This window comes from Macaca mulatta, chromosome 14, assembly GCF_049350105.2.
Source record: "Macaca mulatta isolate MMU2019108-1 chromosome 14, T2T-MMU8v2.0, whole genome shotgun sequence".
Taxonomy (NCBI): Eukaryota; Metazoa; Chordata; class Mammalia; order Primates; family Cercopithecidae; genus Macaca; species Macaca mulatta.
Window position 1 is genome coordinate 21,603,833 of NC_133419.1, and position 25,609 is coordinate 21,629,441.

Genomic DNA, 25,609 nt, shown 5'->3' on the forward strand with positions numbered 1-25,609 from the left:
AGGCTTGGATGTTTAAAAACAAATCTTCTCCATACAACAGTGGTTTTCCAAGTGTGTTTCCCACAGTATCAGAATCGTCTGGGAGCTGTCAGAAATGCACATCCTTTGGCCCGCTGCAAACCTGATGCATCAGGAACTCTGGGATGGAGTCCAGTTGAGAAGCATCACTCCATAGGAATATGCAGCTGGGCACAGGTTTTGCAAGATACAGGATACTTTTTCTTGCATGTCCCAGAATCTGTAGCATCCTTGGCCTCTGCCCACTAAATGCCCGTTCATCGCCCAATCGCTGCAGCAATCCAAAATCCCCACTGAGGACCACTGGACCAGAGGGTCAGTAGGGATCCTTCCTACTCAAATTTCCTGAGATTCTCAGCCTGGGTGTGGGGTGCGCAGAGAAGGGGGCAGGCAGCTGAGGAGCCATCCAGGATGCTCATTGTTCTGGCTGAGTGATGCTGCCCATCCCGGCAAGGGGCGGCCAGGGCGCTGGTTTCAGCTTCCGATGGCTGGAAGTGTTGGGGAAAAGGCTTTCAAAGAGCCCTTTCAAACTGCAGCTGAGAGCACTTGGCCATGGAAGCAGGCACACTCACCGCTCCCTAGATGGTGCTGGGGCCTTGGATATTTCTTCCCTAACCAGCTGCGACCATCCCAGAGGCCAGGATGTTACTCAGGACACAGCTCAGCCCACTTCTGGAGAAGGAAGAGGAGCCACAGCCTGCCGGAGTCTGAATCCTGTGGCTACAAAAGCCTGTCCCAGAACCCTGAGAGAGCTCTCAGGCCCCTGAGAAGACTGCCTGACCTAGTGCCCCAACCCCATGGGATGCACGGAGCTACCCCTGCCCCAGCCCTGACCAATGGCCAGCCCTTCTATCTGTCTACCTAATAGACCAGGAGGTGCCATACCCCATGAATTGCTCAGGTTGTTTCAGCCCAGCATGGGCTGGGGAGTGGGGATAGCCAGATCAGCAGCCCAACCCCCTGTACTGAGGTCTGAGGGTCTGCCCTGCAGTCTCCAAACACATAGGAGCTGGAAAACTGTGATTCCGCTCTAGCCAATGGTACATGAACAGAAGCAACACGTGCCATTTCAGAGCCAAAGCTTTTAAGAGCAGCTGTGCCTCCTCCACGTTCTCACTTTCACTTTCTGCCAGCTGGATGTGGATGACAACAGGACCTGACTGAGGGTGCAGCCACACGATGGAGAGAGCTAGGATCCCCAAATTACTATGAGGAGGAAAGCCACATGCAGACCAGGAGGCTTCATCACAGACTCACATGAGGGAGAAATAAACTTCCACTGTGTTTGAACCATTATACATTTTGTGGTCTATTGGTTACTGCACCTATGCTAACGAATACCTTCCAGGACACTAGAATGTAGTGACACTCAGGTCATATCTGCTGCAGCTGGTAGTGGGGATGGCACTTGCCAATGCCTTTCTCTTCTAGCAGCGCATGAATCTCTAACATCGATCATACCTTTCACTTGGGTAAACTAAATGGGTCATTAGAGGTATCTCTAATCAAATGCCAATGAGTGTCCACAGTATGCCAAGCCAGCGCTAGGCTCTGGGACACAAAGATAAATGAAACCCATTCCTGCCCAGTGGCTGAGGAGACAGATCTGTGGCCATGCAGTAATGATATACCATGGGAAGGTATGTACTGGAAGCGTGGACACCTGGCAGGAAAAGCCCAGATCTAAGAGGGATTTGTCCTGTCTGAGAGGCGGGAAAGGCTATCCTGCAAGGCATGTAGATGCAGCTGCTTTGAAAAGATGGGGAGGGCCGGGTGCGGTGGCTCATGCCTGTAATCCCAGCACTTCAAGAGAGGCGGGGATCGCTTGAGCTCAGGAGTTTAAGACCAGTCTGGGCAACATGCTAAACCCGGTCTCAACAAGAAAACACAAAAATTAGTCAGGTATGGTGGCATGAACCTGTAGTTCCAACTACTCAGGAGGCTGAGGTGGGAGGATCCCTCGGGCCCAGGAGGTCAAGGCTGCGGTGAGCCATGATCGAGCCTCTGCACTCCAGCCTGGGTAACAGAGTGAGACTCTGTCTCAAAAAAAAAAAAAAAAAAAAGAAAGAAAGAAAGAAAAGAAAAGAAAAGAAAAGAAAAGATGGGGAGGGAGGGGATTGTTAAGAAAAGAAAGTGAGAGGGCTTAAGTTCCAAGATGGGAGAACTGTGTGTGCAAAGGTAAGTGATTTGAAGGGACCAAACTGTCTGAGGAGCAATGAGACACTCGGGTGGCCTGATTACCAGGGAGTCATTACATCCTGCGCTGGTGGGGTTTGGGGGAGGTGTATATATTTTTTTGAGACAGAGTCTTGCTCTTTTACCCAAGCTAAAGTGCGGTGGCACGATCTCGCCTCACTGCAGCCTTTGCCTCCTGGGTTCAAGAAATTCTCCTGCCTCAGCCTCCCGAGTAGCTGGGACTACAGGCACCAACCACCAGGCCCGGCTAATGTTTGTATTTTTAGCAGAGATGGAGTTTCGCCATGTTGGCCAGGCTGGTCTTGAACTCCTGACCTCAAGTGATCCTCCCACCTCGGCCTCCCAAAGTGCTGGGATTACAGGTGTGGGCCACCGCGCCCTGTCAGGGAGTGTATCTTGGATCCAGATCATGGACAGCTTGAATGCTACGCCTGAGCCCAGCGTGAACCATGGAAACTTATGAGGAATTGAATGACACCATCCTCACTGTCTTCATTCTAGACCTACCACCTGGGAAATATTTCATACACTTTGTGTGTGCAGCTGTGTGCCTATGAGGCAGGTTTCTGTGATCTCATTTTGCAGATGACAAAATGGAGGCTGCAGGAGATTAGGAAGTTGCCCAAGGCCACCCAGTAGCAGGAATGGCATTTAAATCCACTGGAATACAAGCTTCAGACTGTATAGAGCACTGCCATATCCCAGCGCTCAGAACAGGGCCTGGCATGTAGTAAGCCCTCAGTAAATATTTGTTGAGTGAATGAATGAATCTCTCTGATTCCAAAACCCTGTGACACTAATCAGACTTTTTATTTTTCTTTTATGAGACAGAGTCTCACTCTGTTACCCAGGCTAGACTGCAGTGGCATGATCTGGGCTCACTGCAGCCTCTGCCACCAAGGTTCAAGTGGTTCTCCTGCCTCAGCCTCCCAAATAGCTGGGATGACAGGCACCTGTCACCATACCTGGCTAATTTTTGCATTTTTAGTAGAGGCGGGGTTTTACCCTGCTGGCCAGGCTGGTCTCGAACTTTTGACCTTAAGTGATCCACCCACCAAGGCACCCAGCCTAATCAGACTTTTTATTTAGAAAGATACCCCTGGCTTTAGTGGGGTGGAAGGAAAGAGATGACGAGACCAGTGAGAAGAGTTCCGCAGTGCACCAGGAGCAGTTAAAGGAGGACAGAAATCTAGGAGGCAGAAGCAATGCCAAAGAATTGGAGTGGGTAGAATGTGTTGACCAATTTGATAACAAGACCTAGCATTAATTGAGTAGTTGCTATGTGCCAGAGCTATGGTCTAAATGCATCTCCCCAATTTCATATGTTGAAACTTAATCACCAGTGTGATAGTATTAAGAGGAGGGGCTTTTAAGGGGTATTAAGGCATGAGGGCTCCACTTCGTGAATGGGATTAGAGCCCTCAGAAGGGGCTGAAGAGACCAGAACTCTTCCCTTCTACCTCACAAGGAAGCGGTAAGAAGGCACCATCTATGACCCACAGAAAACAGGCCCTTACCAGACACTAAATCTGTTTGTATCTTGATGTTGGACTTCCCAGCCTCCAGAACAATGAGACATAAATCACTATGATTTATAAATTACCCAGTCTAAGGTATTTTGTTGCAGCAGCAGAACGAACTAAGACAGCCAGGCACCGTCCTAAGCACTCTGTCTGTGTTAACTATTATCTCTTCCCCACAAACCAATGAAGTAGGCACGTGCTCTCCTGATCTCCACTTTACAGGAAGTAAATTAAGGCACAGAGAGATGAGAGTTTACAGATCTGGTAAGTGATAGAAGTGGGACTCAAAGCCAGGCATGCTGGGGTCAGAGCTCTAGGCAGAGAGGAGTAAGGGAAAGGGAGGAATCACGGGTGGCTGCTAAGTTTCTGGCATGGCGACTGACAGCGTGTGGGGCCACCACTTCCCCTGCTGGCCTGGAACTCAGACAAGGCAGGCTACAAGCCAGGGGCTGCCTGACCTCTTGGCGGGGCCTCCAGCGTTCTGGGTGGCCGTTTCTCTCTGCAGGACCCTCAGGAGGCTCTGGAGGAAGCTGTGTGGGGCGTGTGGAAGACTCCACCCCCCACCCCTGCAGTAAGCTGGAGATGCTGGCAGCCACCAACAGCAAGGCTCTGTAGCAAAGGGACTTGGGTGCGGTGGGACAGCTCACTGGTTCCTCCATAGTGCAGACAAGTGAAAAGTCCCCTACCCCAAATCCCCTGTGAAAGCCTGATCTCCACCCCTGCTGGGTGGGGGCCATGGTGCCTGGGCTGGGAACCAGGATATGGGGATTTACGGGGTCCAGACCACAAGGAAGGGAAGGGCTGGGAGTGAGGGGTAGAGGAAGGCCAAGGTCAGGCTCTCTGAGCCCGTCCTGTAAGCAAAGACCCGCAGTCACCACATGGCCCCAGGCAGGAAAGGAAACAGGAGGCTTCTCAAAATAGACCAGGAGCGTGCAGCTCTGCTGCATTTCCCAGCTCCCACCATCTGGCCAAGCCTAGGCAGGAAGGCAGGCGGGGGAGGGGAGAGCCATGGAGGGCTCCAACTGTCTGCAGCCCACCTCTCACCCAGACCTTCCCCTGTGCCTCTTCTGTTGACTCTATGGCATCATTGCAAGGCCAGATCATCGTCATCTCACAGGTGAGAAAACTGAGGCTCAGAGAGGTAAAGTGACTGGTCCAAGGCCACACAGCTGGTGAGCAGCAGAGCTGAACCCAGCCCTGAGCCTCCCCACACAGCAGCTTGAGGCCTGGCCACAAGGCCTGCAGCCTGCACATGCCCTAAACGCCACTGTTAGTCACCTGCCTTTTGGCTGAATCTGACCTTAGACCAGCTCCCCGTGAAGAAAACCAAATTTGTGATTCACCCATTAGAAACCAGGGAGGACCAATCTTTGGCACTGTCACACCTGCCTTTTGGCTGTGGGTGAGGACCACAGCAGTAGGAAGTCTGGCGAGAAGGGTGTGGTGGCATGTACCTATAGTCCCAGCTCCTCTAGAGGGTGAGGAGAGAGGATTGCTTGAGCTCAGGAGTTCAGGAGTTCAACTCCAGCCTGGGCAACATACTGAGACCCTGTCTCCAAAAAAAAAAAAAAGAGAGAGAGAGAGAGAATCAGCAGACAGAAATGGTGTCCTGGGATTAGAGGAATTTAAGAGCAACCAGCCTGTTTTACAGCCTCCTGCCTTGCAGCCTGTTTCTTCCTAAACCCTATGTGGAACCGAGTTGCCTGCTTGCTTAAGTAGGTGACAGACCCTGACAGACCCCAGCAACTTAGTGATAAACCTGAGTGAACTTATTCCCCTGCTGAAGTCTCTGCCCTGGGAGGGGCTGTAGCTTTATTACTCTAACACTCGGCCTATGTGCTAGCAAAATGACTCACTGCGTCTACGCCACCGGCACCCCCTTCTACATGCGATGATGCAACCTCTCCCCTCTCCATCGCTCCGTAAAACCCTCCTGTCACCTTCCCTCTAGAAGACACCGTTTTGGAGAATATTCCCAGGGTGCTCCTTACTTGTGCCAAGTAACAAAATGCCTATTGATCAAAACCTGAGTTCTTATGAAGAGTTATTTGTTACTGACCAGGCAAACGAACCCCAGGGTTTTGGAGGTAACACAGAGGGTAAGGGAGAGTGGTGTGGGCACTCCAGATAGGCCCTGCCAGGGTTCCCCCTATGGGGGGAACAGAGATCCCTAATAGCTAACAGGGAGTGAATTGTTCACATCTTAGTATGAATTCGTTTTATAAACTACTGTCTCTAAAAGCAGAGACTTTCCAGTGAGAGGATCAAGTCCTCAGGAGAAAGGGTCCACCGCATGGAAGACCCGTGCCTGAGGCTTGGGCATCAGGGACATTCATCCTTCCTGTGGGGGTGGGAAAAAACGGCTCTAACTCCTGGGACGGAAACCATTTTCCATGCAGATTCTTTCAGGGTCTGTCGTTCTTGGCCCAGGAAAATTCCCTGCAGGGGGCGGGGGAAGAAGCATCGTCTGAAATGCCTGAAAGGAAAAATCTTCTCTGCCTGCCAAACGCACACCATTGTTCCCACCATATCCCAGCCTCAGACCAGCTTCTGTCGGGATTCCACCCTGCCTTGGCCTTGACCCCCCCGAGCGCTGGATTATCCTGGGAAGAGATTTGGGCTGTGTTGGGAAGTCCGCCAGGTCTCCGGCTCTGCAACGCCTCCTCCTCCTTTCACGGGGTAGAACAGTCACTGGACCCAGCCTGGATGACCACTGTGGCTCAGAGGGAGGCAGAGCCAGCCAGGGAGTGGGGGATGTGCTGTAGGGGAGGCTTGGGGGGCTGGTGACCCAGATTCCACTTCCTGTCCCGCTTCTCTCCATTCCCAGACAGCAGCTGCAGCTGGACACTGACCACAGGCCAGAGGGAAACCTAGTGCCACCTCCTTGCTAGAAGCAGCGAATGGAGCTTCCCTAGGCTCTGAGTCAGGCACCCTGCAGCCCCTTCCTCCGCCACACCTTCCCACCCAAGCCACGAAGCAGCCCTTTCTGAAAGGAGGAGTCTAGAAATTCGTCCATCTGGTCCAGCCCACTCCCACTTTCCAAAGGAACAAACAGAGGCCCAGAAGGAGGCGGAGACCTGCCCGAAGCTACCAGAGTGGGTTGGTGGCAGGGGCCACCACCTGGACCCAGGTCTTCTGACTTCAGGTTCTCAGAAAGTTCCGTGGGTATCTGTTGAATAAATGGATGGATGGAAGGATGCACAAAGGGATGGAAATCCTGATGTGTGTGTCCCTACGACAGTGACAGGGGAGTCAAGAATCCATTGCACTCTCTCTTCTTGAAGAAGACTCGGGGGTGGGGGGCAGGTCACTGGGGAGAACAGCCAGGGTCCCAGGCCTCGCTGTGCCACATCATGCCAGTACTTGGAGTGGGGGCATCACTAGAACTTACTTTCCAGAGTCCTGGAATCACGCTGTCTCTGGCTTTTTCTAAGGAGCTCTTGCTTTCACCTCTTCTGGGATGGAGGTGGTGAGGGAGCACTCGCCATCGTCTCATCAACAAAAGTTTATTGGGGTGTCTCATATACTGAATCTAGAATTTGCACTGCAAACCCTGCAGACAAGCTCCCTGCACTTATCGGGGAGACAAACAGCCAATGAGCAAATGAAGGATTATCCCAATTGACAAACTTATGTGATGGAGGCAAACGTTGAGATGCATTTGGTGGAGAGAAGGGCTGGGTCTTCATTGCCTCTCTGAGGAAGCGACATTTAGGCTGATCCCAGAAAATAAGAAGGAAACCAGCCCACTAAAGTTCCAGGGAAATGGTTTTTCCAGGCAGAGGAGACAGCAGGTGCAAGGGCCCTGGGGTGAGCAAGAGCTCAGCATTGTCATCAAAGAAGGGCCACAGTGGGTGGCTAGAGCACCCTAAGGGGGCAGAGGGAGGCCCCGGGAGAGGTCTGTGAGGCTGGCCAGGGCCAGGTAACCCAGGGCTTCATGACCACAGTGTAAAGCCTGGGTCTTACTCTGAGAGCTGTGCCAAGCCAGGAAAGGGTTGTAAACAAGAGGGTTGCTGGGATCCAGTTTCATGTTTGAAGATCACATTTTGCTTTTAAAAAAGAGTGGGTGGGGGGTGGGGGTGGGGTGGGAGAAAAAGGCAGCAGGGAGACCAGTTAGGAGGTGCTGGCAATGGTCATGATGAGAGATGACGTCACCTGAAGGGTGGCAGTGTCGGTGAAAGACACGTACCCTTTAGAGAGAGCTTTACGTGGTGGAAATGATGGAGCTTGTTGAAGGAACTGATGGCTGTGAGAGAAGGGGAAGAGGAAAGGCTCCCACGTCTCTGGCTTTCCGACCCCCATAAATGCTATTTAATAAGACTGGGGAGGGTGACACGGAGTGCTCGGCTTTGGATGAGTTCAGTTTAAGATGCCTTTATTTTTATTTATTTATTTATGTTTTTATTTATTTATTATAGTTTTTGAGACAGAGTCTCACTCTGTCGCCCAGGCTGGAGTTCAATGGGATTACAGGCATACTCCCCATGATGCCCGGCTAATTTTTGTATTTTTAGTAGAGATGAGGTTTTGTCATGTTGGCCAGGCTGGTCTCGAACTCTTGACCTCAGGTGATCCGCCCGCCCAAAGTACAGGCATGAGCCACTGCGCCCAGCCTGAGATGCCTTTAGACATCCAAGGGGAAATGTTAGGAAGGTGACTGGATATTAATAATGGTGACAATGATTATGATAATCATCTACTATTTGTATTTCTCTTTTCCTGTTTGCCATGTGCCTTCTCACCAGACCGTGCCTCTCAAAGGCAGAGACTGAGCCGGATTTTGCTCATGACCCTGTTCTCAGCATTTAGCCCAGTGCTGTGCTGGGGCCAGGTGGGCAGGGCAGAGGGGAGGAGACAGGATAATTATTTGTCAGATAAACAATTGAATGGGCAGAAACCACTGTGCAGACTAAGAAGGAAGAACAGCTCCTCCTGCGACAGCAACAGATCCTGCCTAAGAAAATGGTCCAGGCTGGGTTTCTGGGAACATCAGCCCATGGCCTCGGCTCTCCCTTCTCTCTCTTTGGTCTCCTCTCCCTGCCTGCCTGCCAGCTTCCTGCCAGGAAACACCTGCCAGGTATCAATCATTAACTAACACCACCTCTCACACTGGAGGTGCACTTTTCTTCTCAAAACACTTTGCCTTCCAATATCTTGAATGGTCCTTGAAAGCACACTGGGAGGGGGCAGAGGCAGCGCCCAATGCTCAGGACAGGAAAAGAGGCTCTGAGAAAGGGAGAAAGCACTCTGGGTACTGGTGCAGCCAGGAGGGAACCCGGGTCTCCTGCCATCCTGCCTCTCCTGGATTTGCTAAGTGCCCCTTTTAGCCCTGCAGTTCTCCGAGTCTCCCTCCAACACGAAGGTCCCTGGGATCCAGCTCTGAACTCTACCCAGGAGGATCTAAAGGCTGTGATATGAAGATCCCCTTCCCCAACCCTTCCTGGCATACTTCCCCTGCCCAGGGCCACTCCTCTGGTGGCCTCGAAGAGCTCCTGGCCATTTCCCAGCAGCCTCTGCTCCGTCCAGCAGACACACACCACCTGCTATCTGCATCTATAGACCCTTAGAGCAATTTCCCCTCTGTTGGGCAAGGCTGTGACAGGAAAGGGACAGGACCTGACCCCTGTTTGGGAAACCAATTGTGCAACATTGTCCTACGAGGGGAAGCATGTGGCCGACGGGAAAGGCAGCCCGAAGAAGCCAGGGCTTTCTTTGAAATGAACATCTTGGCAAGAACCACAGAGAAATGTCCTTTTGGACGCCACGAACTCTGGGTCATTGCTAATTTATTCTGAGTCTGGTTGCGGTGTCTGGTCCCAGCATTCCTGGATTCAGAGCCTGGCTAGGTCATTGTCAAGCGTATGTGGAGCTGCAGGACGGAGGATAACCTGCACTCCCATCTTCTGTTTGTACCCAGAGGAGGTCCGAGCCCACAGTCCATTCATCTGGGTCTCCTCTCCCTAGGCCAGCAAATAACACGTTCTCAGCAGCAGGTAAAAGTTATTTTGAAACAAATCTAAGTAAAGCAGATAATGGCACAGAAAGGCGAGGGAGAGATTTTAATGGGTAGCTATACAAAGCATTTTTTTTTTCTTATAACATAAGGTGATTCTGACGATAACGAAATCATTACATCATTGCTTGGAATGAGTGCACAATAATGGCCACGTGTAGTGGACACCTACCACATGCCAGAGACAAGGCTGGGAATTTTATATACGTTATGTCTCATCTCACAGCATCTTTGCAAGGCAGTTTTTTTTGCTGCTGTTGTTGTTGTGTTTTTTTGTTTTTTTTTTTTTCGTTTATACGGAGTCTCGTTCTGTCGCCCAGGCTGGAGTGAAGTGGCATGATCTTGGCTCACTGCAACCTCTGCCTCCCAGGTTCAAGTGATTCTCCCACCTCAGCCGCCCAAGTAGCTGGGACTTACAGGTATGCACCACCACGCCTGGCTAATTTTTGTATTTTCAGTAGAGAAGGGGTTTCAGCACGTTGGCCAGTCTAGTCTCGAACTCCTGACCTCAAGTGATCTGCCCGCCTCAGCCTCCCAAAGTCCTGAGATTACAGGCATGAGCCACAGTGCCCGGTCTGGCAGATTTCTTATCAGTTTCACAGATGAGGGAATTGGGGCCCCAAGGAGGTCACATAACCCCCATGACCACGCCTCCACCACCCACCCCACCCCACCCCCACCCAAGCCACAGGTAGTGGTTTGAGGAGCTGGAATCCAAACCAGGTCCGTTGGATTCTCCCCTGCCCTTCACCAGGTCCCTCACGATTCTGTTGATGGGAGACAATATTTAACAAGTGACTCACAAAGTGCCTCAGGTGTAATACCTCATCTGTTCAGTGCTTTCCTTAGAAAGCTTCTCATGATCTCAATGCAATCATTCTCCAGTTCTGGTCACCCCTTACAGCACCGAGCACCCATTTCGTTCCTACCCTTGCCCTTCAGGTATACTCGTGGCTGGTTCCCTTCCTTAGAAAGTGCATTCATGAAGACCAGGACCACATCCCCTGCACCAGGCACATAGTAGGTGCTCAGTAAATATTTCCGGATGAATACATAAATGAATGCAGCATAATTCTTTTTCCTTAAGAATATTCTCTAATTCAAACTTGGTCTCCTGTTTTTCTCTAATTAATTCCAAGTAATTGAGTGTTTCCTGGAGCACCTTTATTCTAAAACCCTTTTACCTGTGCTCTTATCCTATTGCTCTCTCAAGTTCCTTGAGAGCTTGTTGGGGAGAGAGAGACAATCACCTCCAACGGGGGATGGGCCAAAATAGGGCACGCAAGGCTGTCGGTGGGTTCTGCAATGCTCACTCAGATCCCCTCAAGGCTGAGGGACTTCTTCCCCAACCCTTAGGGGTGCCCCAAGCAGAGAGGGCTCCTCCTCCCCCATCTTGGTCCCCTTCCTAAGCACCTGCACCCAAGGCTGACTGACTAGAGGCTGGAAACCTGCCCTTGCAACAGCGATTCGAGGCCATCCCAGCCTCAGAATGACCTGGGCAGAGGCTGGCTGTACAGCAGCCCACCGCTCTTCTGACCACTCCTGTTTCCTCCTCTCTTCTCCCACCGTGTGAATCCCAAGAGCACTCCCTAATTCTGGCTCTGCACACAATTCTCCTCCTCAGACTCCCTTCTGGAGACCTGAACCTCCACAGGAGGAATGACCTCCAGATCCTTCAGCAATTCCATGGCTGAGTCGGAACCAGAGTCCTGGACCCCTGAATCTCAGGCTCCTGTTAGAGGGTCCAGCTCCTGTGAGCCAGCTCCAGGTCAGAGTGCCAGGGACTCAGCCATGTGCTCAGCAGACACATCTGCACCCACCTCCCCATGCGGGCAGCTCACACACATCAATAAAGAAAGCAGGTAAAGTGGGGACATGCTATGTGAGAAAAGGGTAGAAACAGGGAGTAATCAAGAGGGCCTTGCCACTTTGGGAGGCCGGGGCGGGCTGATCACCTGAGGTCAGGAGTTCAAGACAAACCTGGCCAACATGGTGAAACCCTGTCTTCACTAAAAATACAAAAATTAGCTGGGCATGGTGGTGCGTGCCTGTAATCCCAGCTACTCAAGAGGCTGAGGCACGAGAATCGCTTGAACCTGGGAGGTGGAGGTTGCAGTGAGCCGAGATCGCGCCACTGCACTCCAGCCTGGGTGACAGAGTGAGACTCTGTCTCAAAAAAAAAGAGGGTCTTAGGGTGGGAGAGGCAGGACCGAGAGGTGGTTCTGGGACCGCCTCTGAGGGAGTTGAAGGGCAGGATGAGTCGGCTGAGCCGCAGCCACCTTCCACAGCTCCCAGGCTGCAGTTAACCTGGGTGAGGCTTGGGCTCTGTCACCCGAGAACCCACCAACAGCTCCCGCTCTGCTCCAAGGAGTTTTGTCGCCAAAGTTTACCAAAGCTTTCTCAGCAAACAGACGCTAGCTACTCAACTCCTTCAAAGTCACAAACAGACCAAGACTCAAGATGAGACCCTCTGAGCTTCCAGCTCCTTTGTGGGGAGAATGTTTTGAAGGGAGGGGGAAGAGAAGTCTGTGACATTGCCCTGGGTGGGGAGAGGGGAGCAGAGCACAGGAACACCAGCTCATCGCCCTGGAAACCCAAGCTGGCTTGGGGTGTGCGCACCGCGGTCACACCCTTTCTGGCTGGGTATTCCGCCAAGACAGCCCAGGGGAGGCTCCTGAGCAAAGGGTCCCCAGAGCTTTGCTTCCCAGGTGGCCTCCTGGGCCTCCCAAGGCAAACTTCCCAGAGGAAGAGCAAAGGAAGACAAATTCCTTTCCACCCAACACCCATGGACTGCCAGCTGGGAGGAAGAAGGAGTGGCCATAATTAGGATGGACATAGGTAGTGCTGCATTAGGAGAAAAGTGTTTTTCTTTAACATATTGACATGATCAAAAATATCCCCCACCCTTTTTTTAAAGATAAACTTGACTGGGGGAGTAAATCCTGTCTGTATCCCTCCCATATCCATATATCCCGACTTAAGCCTCCTGTTGCAAGCATCGTGTCTCTCTGCCTGGGGCCCTCTCTGACTGCTAGGAAAGCCCCAGTATCCAGGGAAGTCAGAAGTGCCAGGGAATTGTGCCCTCTAGCAGCTGACCTCAACCATGTTACCAGGACTTGCTGGAAGAATGCCCCTGTGGGCTGCCCCTCATGTGGGCCACATGGAGGCATGAGCTACCCAAGCTCCCAGAGGTCCCCAGGCAGATCACATCCCAAATAAACTGCATTCAAATCCTTTCGGGTTTACTACCTAAAACATCATCTATGATGTTCTTTGACGGAGGTCCTGCAGTGGCGCCTGTGCTCAAATCCCGGCTTCCCCCTCTACTATCCAGGTGACTTACGCTTCTGAGCCTCATTTTCTTTGCCTGTTAAATGATGATGATAATAATAGCACTTACCTCATAGTTGGAGGTAAGGACTGAATGAGATAATTCATGTAAAGCAATTTTCACAGCACCTGGTACTTGGTACACACTGAAAAGCTATTAGCTATAACTAATAGATGGCCGTAAAACAGAGCCAGATGAAAAACCACAAATCGGGGGACAATATTTACAGCAATTGACAAGCAAAGGATTATTATTCCTAAATACAAAGAACTCTTGGAAATTATTAAGAAAAAGACAAAACTACCTTGTGGTATAGCAGCAAAGACCGTGAATAGGTAATTCACAGAAGAATGAATGAAATTACCTATTTCAGTGAAAGCACCCAATAAACATATTAAAGGATGTTTAAGCCAACTTCACTAATGAAGAAATGCTTAGAAAACCACAATAATTTGATTATGTAAACATTGTTCAGTTGGCCATGTTTTTTAAAGACTGATAAGATCCTGTGATAATAAGAGCACAGCGAAAATAGACAGCTGATGATGAAAACATAAATTGCTCCAATGTTTCTACAGAACAATGTGGCAGTGCTCATTCAAATTCACAGATCACTTACAAGAACATCTCCTACAGAAATCCCACAGCTTTTGGGTTTAGGTGCAAAAATATTCATCACAATATTGTGCTAAGAAAATTCACAACAACACAAATGATGTTCGATAGGGGATTAAATAAATAAACTATGGTATATTCAAACAACAGAATTCTAGGCAGCTATCAAAAAGAATGAGAGATTTACATGTATGCCAAGAAAGGAAGGCTGAGATTTATTATAAAGAAGAAAAAGAAGTTGCACAATTCTAAAAACAGCAAGATTCTATTCCTGATTAAGTGATACTTTTTATACATCCTTGTAAATTTTTGGAATTGCATAGACAAATCTGGAAATAACATATATCAGGGAGTGGTGGTGATTTCTGAGGCTTAGAATTACAGAAAATTTTTACATCTAAGTTACACATTTCTGTAATGTTTGAAATGTTGCCACTTTCTTTTTTTTTTTTTTTTTTTTTTTTTTGAGACAGAGTCTTACTTTGTCACCCAGGCCAGAGTGCAGCCTCTGCCTCCTGGGTTCAAGTGATTCTCCTGCCTCAGCCTCCTGAGTAGCTGGGACTACAGGCTTGCACCACCACACCCAGCTAATTTTTGTATTTTCAGTAGAGACAGAGTTTCCCCATGTTGGCCAGACTGGTCTCGAACTCCTGACCTTAGGTGATCCACCTGCCTCGGCCTTGAAAAGTGCTGGGATTACACCTGTGGTCCCAGCTACTCAGGAGGCTGAGACAGGAGAATCACTTGAATCCAGGAGGTGGAGGTTGCAGTGAACTGAGATCGCACCACTGCACTCCAGCTTGGGCGACAAAGCAAGACTCCATCTCAAAAAAAAAAAAAAAAAATTTAGCTAGTCATGATGGCATGTGCCTGTAGTACCAGTTATTCAAGAATGCGAGAGAGGACTGCTTGAGCCTAGGAGTTCAAGGCTGCAGTGAGCTATGATCACACCACTGCACTGAAAAGAAAAAAACTGCAAAATATTTGCAGGAGAGGTACATTGGTGATTTTTTTTTTTCATTTTGGTAGTTATCATACGTTCTACAATGTTTCTATGTTACGTTCTAATGTTCTAATTATAAAATAGGTATTTGTTAATCAATGAACAAGTATCTCTTTTATAATTAGAAATGAAGCATGTGAATTTTACAGAGATGACATCAAGTTGTGGTGGTCTCAGCTTGCCATGACAGAGACTTACCATTCAGTGCATAAAATGAGAATGTTCTGAAAAATGTCCACTTTACATTAATATGTAGATCAAACAAAGGACACCTCAGGTGGTCTAAAGTCTCTATGAGTGGCTTCTTTTTCTTGTAGTAAAAGGCCAGGACTGCCACAAATAACTGGGGCCTCATCTCCCAGGCTCCATGCAAATGCCACTACAGCTCATTAAGCTTTGATCTGAATTCGCTATTCTTTATTTATTTTCTTGTTTGAGACAGGGTATTGCTGCATCGCCCAGGCCGGAATGCAGTGGTGTGATCACAGCTCACTGTAGCCTTGACCTCCTGGCTCAAGCAGTCCTTCTGTCTCAGCCTCCCAAGTAGCTGGGACCACAGGCACGTGCCACCACCACTAGTTCATTTTTTAAATTATTTATCTTGCTATGTTACCCAGGCTGTGGATTAGGTTTTGATGAAGTAGAAACCAGAAGTAACTTGGCTTTGGCCAGGCATAAAAATCCTTCCAGAACCATTTATGAAGGGACCTCCCGGGCCCCTTACCCAGATATAAGGGAAAACAATTGGAAGCATTCCTTATCCAGGAACATTAACAACAATAATTAGTGCCACAAGTCTTTCCCAACAAAACCCCAGTCACAGCCCCTCCCCATCAGCATTGAGGTTGAGCCAGGTAATTAAAAAATGAAAACCCCTTACCCGACCAGTTGACGCTGGAGAGTGTGAAGAACGCAGAACTGGGAGAGGAGCAGCTCTCCCTCTTATTGGTGAAAAACCCCACCTTCTCAGGTGAATCAGGAAATTTTATTTCGCTGGGGTTTTGAAGCATTAAGCAGATGAGGTATTCCATCAATCCCAGTGAGCCTTGTCTCAAGCAGGGAGAGAAAAACACGTTTTCCCACCTCAAAGGGACGGGAAGATGGGAGAACCGGTTCGTCCCTGCCCAAGAAGGAACGAAGCCTACCTTAGGTGTGTGCAGATGGGACCTTGACAGTGGGTAAGCCTGGGAGGGAGCCTTCTGGGCCCTCTGATGCCTGTGCCTTGCCAGGACCACAGAAGAATCTCTGAATTCTGTTCCTGATTACGTGATACTTTTTATATATCCTTGTAAATTTACACATAGCAATCTCTATGAAATTGCAGTATGTTAGGGTTTTTGCCTTTTAATTACTTTTCAGGAGTGTCTTACGAAAACATTACACAAAATGGCAGCCCAAAGCCTTGATCAGCTTGAGCAACAGCTTCCTAGAGGCCAGGCGCAGTGGCTCATGCCTGTAATCTCAGCACTTTGGGAGGCCAAGGCAGGCGGATCACTTGAGGTCAGGAGGTTGAGACCAGCCTGGCCAACATGACAAAACCCCTGTCTCTACTAAAAATACAAAATTAGTTGGGCATGGTGGCAGGTGAATGTAATCCTAGTTACTCAGGAGGCTGAGGCAAGAGAATCACTTGAACCTGGGAGGCGGAGGTTGCAGTGAGCCAAGATCATACCATTGCACTCCAGCCTGGGCAACAGAGCGAGACTCCACCTCAAAAAAAAAAAAAAAAAAAAAGAGCTTCCTAGAGACAAGAGGAGGAAGGACTCTTCCCAACCAGTAATACTTATGCCACTTGTTGGTTGTCCATTAAGTAGGAAGTATATCCTACATGATGCACAAGCATGATGTCCCATCTTACAGATGAGGAAACTGAGGCTTAGAGAGATGACTAACTTTCTTCCCATCCAGTAACACTTGTGCCAGTTGTTGGTTGTCCATTAAGTAGGAAGCGTATCCTACATGATATGCAAGCATGATGTCCCATCTTACAGATGAGGAAACTGAGGCTCAGAGAGATGATTAACTTGCTCAAGGTCACACAGCTGGTAGGTGGTGAGGTCAAGATTCAAACCCAGGTCAGGGTGACTCCACCACCAGAATAGATTATTAGAATTTAATAATCTACTATTAGATTCAGAGGGAGAGATGTCTCCAGGCAGCCCAGGTGGGATCTTTAGGCAGGATGCCTGGTACATTCGTTTCCTATTGCCGTTATAACAAATTAGCACAAATTTAATGGCTCAAAATGACATAAATTTATTATTTTAGAGTTCAGAAGGAGGTCAGAAGGTTGAAACAGGTCTCACTAGGCTAAAAACAAGGTGTCAGCTGAGTTGCATTTCCTTCTGGAGGCTCTAGGAAGAAAATCTCTTTCCTTGTCCTTTCTGGCTTCTAAAGCTGCCTGCATTCCTTGGCTTATGGCCCCTCTCACCATTTTTAAGGCCAGCAATGGGTGATTGAGTCTTTCTCACCATGCCATATCTTTGGTTCTCACTCTTCAACCCTCGCATCCCCATTTAAAGACCCTTGTGACTACATTGGACACTCAGATAATCCCAGATAATCTCCTTAATTTAAGGTCACTGGACTGGCAAACTTAATTCCATCTACAGCCTAATCCCCCTTGCTATGTAGCGTAACATATTATTCACAGGTTCCAGGGATTAGGACGTAGTGGGGAGCCATTATTCTACCTACTACACTCAGAGAAGCAGCAAGTTCATGGGGCCACCAAAGCCCAGGGTCTGGTTTCCACCTTTGCATGAGGATGGAGAAACTGACTCACTCTGGCTAAAATGTTCAATAGCCTGAATAACAGGCTAGGAATGCCTGAACACAGTGGGAGGACTGGCCTTTCAAGAGGCCATTTCCATTCAAGGCACCTCTGTCCTGGTCCTGATGGGATCAGAAGGATCTGGCCCATGGATTATTTACCCAGTCTTATTTATGTTTACTCTTATAAAAGTAATACCTACTCACTCATGCAAGATATTCAAACAGTACAGAAGTGCGTGCCTATGACACACTATAAGTGTTCATCTGAACTTGTTTTCTGCTCTCGCTGGGCACACACTAGCCCTCTGTTCCCAGCCTTCCTTGTAGTGTGGTGTGTCCACGTGACATGTTCTGGCCAATGGAGATGAGCAGGAATGAAGGGCACCCCTTCCAGGCCTGGGCCCAGGAAAACATCTACAGATGACCCTCCCTGCGCCTTCCCCCTCCACAGAAAACGGAGACTCCAGCATGGAAAATGGCAGAGCTTCAGGGTGAAACTGGAACTCTGGATCGCTGCTTGAAGAAGAAAGGCACACCGGTCAGGACACCCATTTTTTACTTTATGAGCCAGAAATAAAGTTGTATTGTGCATACCAGGGAGCTCTGTCTGTTATACCAGCTCTCATTACCTTAACAAATGCTTAGACTTTGAAGTTTTGTTAACCCTTTCAGGATTTAAATATACATTCAAATATAAAAATAAGGGATATATAAATAGAAAGCATATACATAGAAGACCAACACTGGTACATTGTGAGGGGGAATGACATGAGGATGTGAGTATTGGGAGATGGAGATTATCAGGGAATATTGTGGAGCTGGATACCAGTCTGCCCTCTGTCCCTTGTGATTTGTATCCCTCTCTCATAGAAGACACACTCACTTCCTCCCAAGGTTCCCAAAGTCTCATCCCATTACAGCATCAGCTTTAAGTTCAGAATCTCATCATCTAAATCAAGTCCAGGTATAGATGAGGCTTCTAGGGTGTAGTTCTTTAAGGATAGCTGCTTGAATACAGTTTTCTCAATCTGTAGACTGATACACTACAGAGAAAAATTATCTTGCCCCCTATACACACCACATTCAATGATGCGACAGGCATAGAATAACAACTATAGACAGTCCTATTCAAAAAAGGTAAAATGAGAGGCACAAAGGAGTCACTGCATAGCAATTAATTAATTAATTAAGATCCAGACTGGGCAAATGTTGTAGGTTCCTTGATTAAGACTTGGTCTTACTCCTGTCAAGAAGCGATTCTCCATGGCCCTTGGCTGCACCTTCTAGTTCCACCCTCTGAGTCATCCTTTCCTTTTTATGGCAGGCAGCACATGTTTGCAGATCAGTAGCTTTGTATAAATTTGAGAGCCCAAATGCTTCTTTTTATTTGGTACATTCTCTGTCCTTTTCAGATCAAGGGAGTGGTGTTTTTCCTGATAAAACCAACTTAAAAGCTGCCTGGGTCTCTTGTGAATCTTATTAGGGTTTACACTATTATACAAAGTCAAACACACAAATCTGAGATAAACCCTTCTCTGCCTTGGGCTTCTGGTGAGACACAACACCCTTGAGCTTCTTAGTAGCTATATCATTTGATTGAGTAAATCTGTCAGGCACCTTAAAATATTAGAGGACATTCTGTCTGCTTGAATAGTATTTTGAGGCTCCTCCTTAAATGCTTCTGAGATATTAACAAAAGATCTGAAAGTCATATCCTATACTTCATTTTTAGCCCTTTTTTTAAGTCAGTACCTTGATTTGATCTTTGCTCAAATGTATTTCTTATTTTTATCATTGTTTGCATCTGGACAGGCTTAGAATTATCAAATGTATCAAGTCCCTGCTTCTTTATGTTTAACAGTGTTGATAAACTTCCTGCCTCTACGTAATACGGATTTTCTCTCCTCCAATTTTGGGTAGGATTCTCCTCATTTTTTTTTTTTTTTTTTTTTTTGAGCCCTCACTGGCAGCCTCCACAAAAGGTACAATGCTTCTATAAACAGTTTCTTCAGAACATTTAGATTGTCACTAACACTATCCTGAAAGTCCTTCCAGCTTCTGCCCACCCCCCAGTTCCAAAGCCATTCCTACATTTTTAGGTAGTTTTTATGATAACACCCCACTCCTAGTACCAAAATCTCCATTTTTCCTCTATTGCTGCACAGCAAATTACACCAAACTTAGTGTCTTAAAACAATAAACGTATTATCTCTCGGTCTCTGTATTACAGGAATTTGGGGGCTGCTCTTTTGGGAGATTCTGGCTCAGAGTCTCACATGAGATTGCAATCAAGATATTGGCCATGGCTGTAGTCAACTAAAGGCTTGCCTGGAGTGGGAGGATCTGCATCCAAGGTTACTCATGTGGCTGTTGGCCATAGATTTTTGTTTCTACCATGTGGATCTCTCCATAGAGCTGCTCATTACATAGTAGCTGGCTGTATTCTACTGGTCACACAGGTCAACACTTGCACACTGTGAAAACAGACTACATAAATAGTCTGTTTGTTCACTGTGGTGCTCCCAGCACTGAGAACAATGTTTCAGCATGCAGTGATCCTTAGGGCCATCTTGAAGGCTGGTGTTGGGGATCGAATGGTGCCACTGCTCCTCTATCTCCCTACAAAAGGTATATCCACCTACAACCTGTGAATGTGAACTTATTTGGAAAAGGGGTCTTTGAAAACATAATTAAGTTAACGATCTCAAGATTAGATCATCCTGGATTATCCAGGTGGGCCCTAAATCTAATGACAAATGCCCTAAGAGAGGACACAGACAAAGAAGACCAGTGGAGTTAAAGGTAGAGATAAAGAGTGATACGCATAGATGGCCAAGTAATGCCAAGGATTGCTAGCAGCCCCCAGAAACTAGGAAAGAGGTGCGGAGTGAATTTTCCCTCAAAGCCTCCAAAACGAACCAATCCTGCCAACGTGGTGAATTACAGCAGTCATAGTCCATGAATATGGCTGGCTACCACAAGAAATCAGCCTGTCAATGTGATTCTCACTCTAAATTCAAAAGTATACATCTTGAGGTCTCCTCCTAACTTTCTTTGCCTGTGGAATCTCATGACAGCCATTTCACAAATATTTATTAAACACCTGCCATTTGCCAAGCATCATTGTTCTCAGTGCTGGGAGCACCACAGTGAAGAAAAGAGACAAGAATCTCTGCCTTCGCTCTCTATCACAGGCTAGTGACATTCACTAGAAGGGAGCTTTCATCCTGGTGAGGATCAGTTCAATACCTTAGTGTGTTGGCTCTTCCAAATTCCTCATGTTATAATGATCTTATATATCCACTGGAGGAAGATTAAGATGAAAAGTCCTAGAGTTGGGGGTTGCATTTAATAAATGAAAAATACAGAATTCTGTAACATTGCCTATTTCAGGATAAACGGGAGGAGTGAATTATCCTTAAGACTTTCTACCTCCAAATCATCATTCTTTAAGTGGAGATTTAAGAACAGTTCACCCAATACCCACTGAAACCATCTCATGCTCTTCCACCTTTTCCATTTCATTAGATGGTTCTCTTTCTTTCCTGGCCTGGAAGGTCTCTTGTATATCAATGCAATCAAATTGCCCTACCCTAGCCCACCACAAGGGTTGAGAGCAGACCAAGATGGGGATGGTATCTGATCAAGCAGTATGACCTTGCAAACTATTATTACATATACTAAGGTTTCTTTTCCAGGATATATATATATATATTTATATATATATATATATAAAAAAACCAAAGAACAGAGCATCTGCATTTAAAAAACACATGATGTATTTGCATATGGAATCCATAAATGGAACACTCACACTAAAACTACCACTCAAAATCATTTTGTGCACAGAACATATTACACAACAATTACTTATTTGCCTAAAATAGTGTTGGATTATTTCACAAAACCTGTATGCACACCTGTTTATTTGGCACTAGATGTGTTTCATTCCAAGTCATGTTATGTAGTCTTCCCTCTAAAACATTGTTTCTCAAACTCCAGTGCACATCAGCATCACTTTGGATGGATAAATGCTTACCAAAGACAAAAATTCATCATAGAAGTTGTGTTTTTGCATTATTGAGGCAGGGTCCAAGAATCTGCATTTAACTAGCTTTCTCCGTGATTTTTTCTTTTAAAATTTTTTTTTCTAAAAAAAGAGAGAGATGGAGTCTCACTATCTTGCCCAAGCTGGTTTCAAACTCGTGGGCTCAAGTGATCCTCCTGTCTCAGCCTCCCAAAGTGCTAGGATTACAGGTGTGAGCCCTCAAACCCAGCCTCTCTCAGTGACTCTAATACACAGAAACTTGCTCCTGGTGCCCCCTCCCTGACCCTGGGTCATTGCTTGGGTTATAAGTGATCTGTTTTAACTGATATTCACCCTCTTCTTGGCCTTATCGATAAACATAATACAGAAGCTCCTTTCCTGACAGCCGTAAATCACCTGTCCCTTAAAGCACATCTCCTAATCTGCTGGGGTTAGCCCTGAACCATACTATTACAGGCAGGTCCAGCCTTCCCTGGGAGGTACGAGTGTCTTCACAGAAAGGTCTCCTCTAGTCACCCACAGGACTGGGCAGCCAAGCGTAGCTGTCATTTTTAGACACGTTCTGAGGCCACTCCTGGTATCAGCATGAATCACCAACAACACGTCCATCACATAAATGTTAAGACCAGTATTAGGAATCCAAATACCTCAATTTTCTGAGAACTAATTACCCTTCGAGTCCCCTTTCATGAGTTTCCAGAAGCCCAGAGCTGTTTCTATAGGGCTGGGAATAAAAACTGAGTGAGGGGCAGTGGGGGACATGAGTATGCCAAGGTGGTGTGAACACTGGTCTAGGTTCTAGCTCTGCCCCTTGTCTGGTGTGGGATTTTGGAAATAGACCCTTTCCTTCTCTGAACCATCAATGGCACCTTCATTCTTTATATCTGGGGACACTCTCTTACAGGACTCTTGGGAAAAGTCAATGTAGGAATGGAGGAGAAAGGGAAGGTCTATAGTCACTCATGCAGTCGACAAGTATTTACTGAGTGCCCACTGTATGTCAGGTAGACCCAGGAGACGTAAGGATGACAAAAGTAGACATGCTGTTTTCTCGGAGCTCAGAGTCTATCAGGGTAGAGAGACATAAAATGACTAATAAAATAAATAACTATAAAATTGTACCAGTTGTAAGTGCTAAGAGAAGGTCAATGGTGAAAGTCAACGACGAATGGTCAGGAGCTAACTGTCAGGGAGCACTGGTGAAGTCTGTGACCCTGAGCTATTGGCAGAGTGAGGGAGGGTAGAGGCAGCAGAATTGGTGGAAAGCAGCACAGGAGTTGGAAGGGCCTCGCTAGCAGAGGACAGCTTCGGTCAGTGAGATGATGCCCAGGGAGCTGAGTAGGCAGGACAATTCAGGGGATAGGACCTTCACACCTTGTACTCCATCATCTGTGTGACATCCTCAGGGTGACCCCTCCTATGTCTTTCCAGCCTCGATCTATCAAAATCCTTCCTATTTCATACTCAATAGTTTATCTGTCCCTCTCACATGACATAGTTGGAAGCAATATGGCACAGTGGTCAGAATGCAGGCTCTGGAGCAGACAGGCTTGGTTTCAAATCCTGGTTCCATTGCTTATTGCCTGAGGGACCTTGGGCAAGATACTTCCTCCCTCTCAGCCTCAGTTTTCTCTTCTGTGAAATAAGGAAACAATGTTACTTATCTCATAGGATCAGTGTGATGAATAAATACAAGCTAAAGTTTTAGAACAGCACCTGGCACATAGTAACTGGAGAACAAATATTAGCTACTAATGTTACTGGTTTTCTTTTCTTTTATTTTCTTTTTTCTTTTCTTTTCTTTTTTTTTTTTTTTTTTTTTTTTTTTTTTTTTTTTTGAGACAGAGTCTTGCTCTGTCACCCAGCCTGGAATGCCTCAGCCTCCTGAGTAGCTGGGACTACAGGCATGCACCACCATGCCCGGCTAATTTTTGTATTTTTAGTAGAGATGGGGTTTCACCATGTTGGCTAGGCTGGTCTCAAACTCCTGACCTCAAGTGATCTGCCCACCTTGGCCTCCCAAAGTGCTGGAATTACAGACGTGAGCCACTGTGCCCAGCTATGTTACCGGTTTTCTAAGAACTTAATATGTTATAGCTAATCTACTTCCTACAGAAAATCTATGGAAGTTACCATTATCATTGCAGTTCTCTATAGAAGGGTTCATTCATTCTTTAAGAATATGTTAGGTATTGTGCTAGCAACTAGGGATTGGCAGTGAGCAAAACAAACATAAGCCCTGCCCTTAGATGCAGGAAAGGTGCTTAAAATGCTACTGGGCTCCCACTGACCAAGTCCAGGACAACTTAAGCCTCAATATAAATCATGACAGTAACAATGATAAGGTGTTACATAAAACAGGAAGTCATGAGTCCATACCAACATAAATACATGAATGCACAAATAAATAAATGGGGAGGAGGAAAATTCTTCAGTATGTTGGAATGCCGACTAAAACATGTAGAGAAAATGATGGGTTTAAAAAAAAATCACAGATTGGCAAATATCTTAGTAACAACTGATTCAGGAAGAATTGTTGTTGGTTGCTAAAACTATAAGGTAGAAGTTTGAGGAGGAATGAGACGTATGTTCTCAGAATATTTATTATAGGCCAGGCATGGTGGCCCACGTCTGTAATCCCAGCACTTTGGGAGGCCAAGGTGGACAGATCACTTGAGCCCGGGAGTTTGAGACCAGCCTGAGCACCATGGCGAAACCCTGTCTCTCCAAAAATAAAAAATTAGTCAGGAGTGGTGGCATGCATCTGTAGTCCCAGCTACTTGGTTGGCTGAGGTGGGAGGATCATGAGAGCCCAGGAGGTCGAGGCTGCAGGGAACTGTGATCACACTACTACACTCCAGCCTGAGAGACAGAGCAAGACCCTGTTTCAAAAAAAAAAAAAAAAAAAATCCTTACTATAATGAGGATCACTCAAGCAATCCTCCCACCTCATTTTTAAATTTTTTTGTAGAGATGAAATCTCACTATGTTACCCAGGATGGTCCCGAACTCCTGGGCCCAAGCAATTCTCCCACGTCAGTCTCCCAAGTGCTGGGATTACAGGGTTGAGCTACCAAGCCTGGCCCTAAATCTGAAATCATTTAAAAATTAAAAGCTACCAAAAAAAAAAAAAAAAAATCAAGAACAACTCCAACCCTCCCCCTATACCTGTTTGAGAGGGGCAGGGATAAGGTGTGTGTAGGGGAGAGAGATCTGATGGAGAACTGGAAAGTCACTCAGGGTGTTGTGCGTCTCTGCAGACAGTTGCTTCTGGCTGGCTGAGGACGGATGCTGATGGTGAGAAACATTATTTCTGGCCCGTTTCCAGTGAGGGAGGAAATAACAAGAGGAAACAGAGAAAGCTCTGTCAGGCTGAGCGGCAGGGCCCTGGGGACCAGCACCAGGGAAGTGGGAAGCTGGGGTGTGGACAGGAGGTGGGATCCTGGCAGGCTCTCCGAAGTCAGCAGGGCTTGCTGGGCTGAGCCCTGGGAACCCGGGAGTCACTGACTCAGGATTCTCTCCCACCACGGGGAGAAAGGAAGGAGGGGAGAAGAGACTGGGAAGAAGAGAAGGGGAGAAGCTAGCAATGTAGTTAGTTTCTACTGACTTACTCACTGCCAAGCACTGTTCTGCGTGATTTGCATATACTACCTCACTAATCTTCGTAAAAAATGTTTGAGATAACCCCTGTTATTATTCCCATTTTGGAGATGAGGAAACAGTGGCTTAAAAAGTTAAGGCAGAGATTCTATTTGGGGCAGTATAGTGGAAGAGATATGCTAACTGACCTCCCATGCTGAAAGCAACTTAAAAAGCTGTTTAAAATTAGAAAATTATTTAAATTTTTTCTTTATTATTATCTGAAACGGGGCAGGGTCTCACTCTGCCACCCAGGCAGGAGTGCAGTGGCGTAATCACAGCTCACTGCAGCCTTGACCTCCTGCGTTCAAGTGATCCTCTTGCCTCAGCTTCCCGAGTAGCTGGGAGTATAGGCGCCTGCCACCACGCTGTGCGAATTTTTGTTTTTGTTTTTTTGGTAGAGATGGGATTTTGCCATGTTGCCCAGGCTGATCTCAAACTCCTGACC

General features: G+C 47.2%; 1 long non-coding RNA gene across 1 annotated transcript; it reads left to right on the plus strand.

The window, feature by feature from the left end:
• The first annotated feature begins 8,510 nt into the window (after window positions 1-8,510).
• LOC144334265 (uncharacterized) lies at window positions 8,511-18,079 on the plus strand. The gene is made up of 4 exons (XR_013403945.1): window positions 8,511-9,730; window positions 10,071-10,169; window positions 11,375-11,612; window positions 17,926-18,079. It is a non-coding gene; the product is annotated as an uncharacterized LOC144334265 (long non-coding RNA).
• Window positions 18,080-25,609: the final 7,530 nt, after the last annotated feature.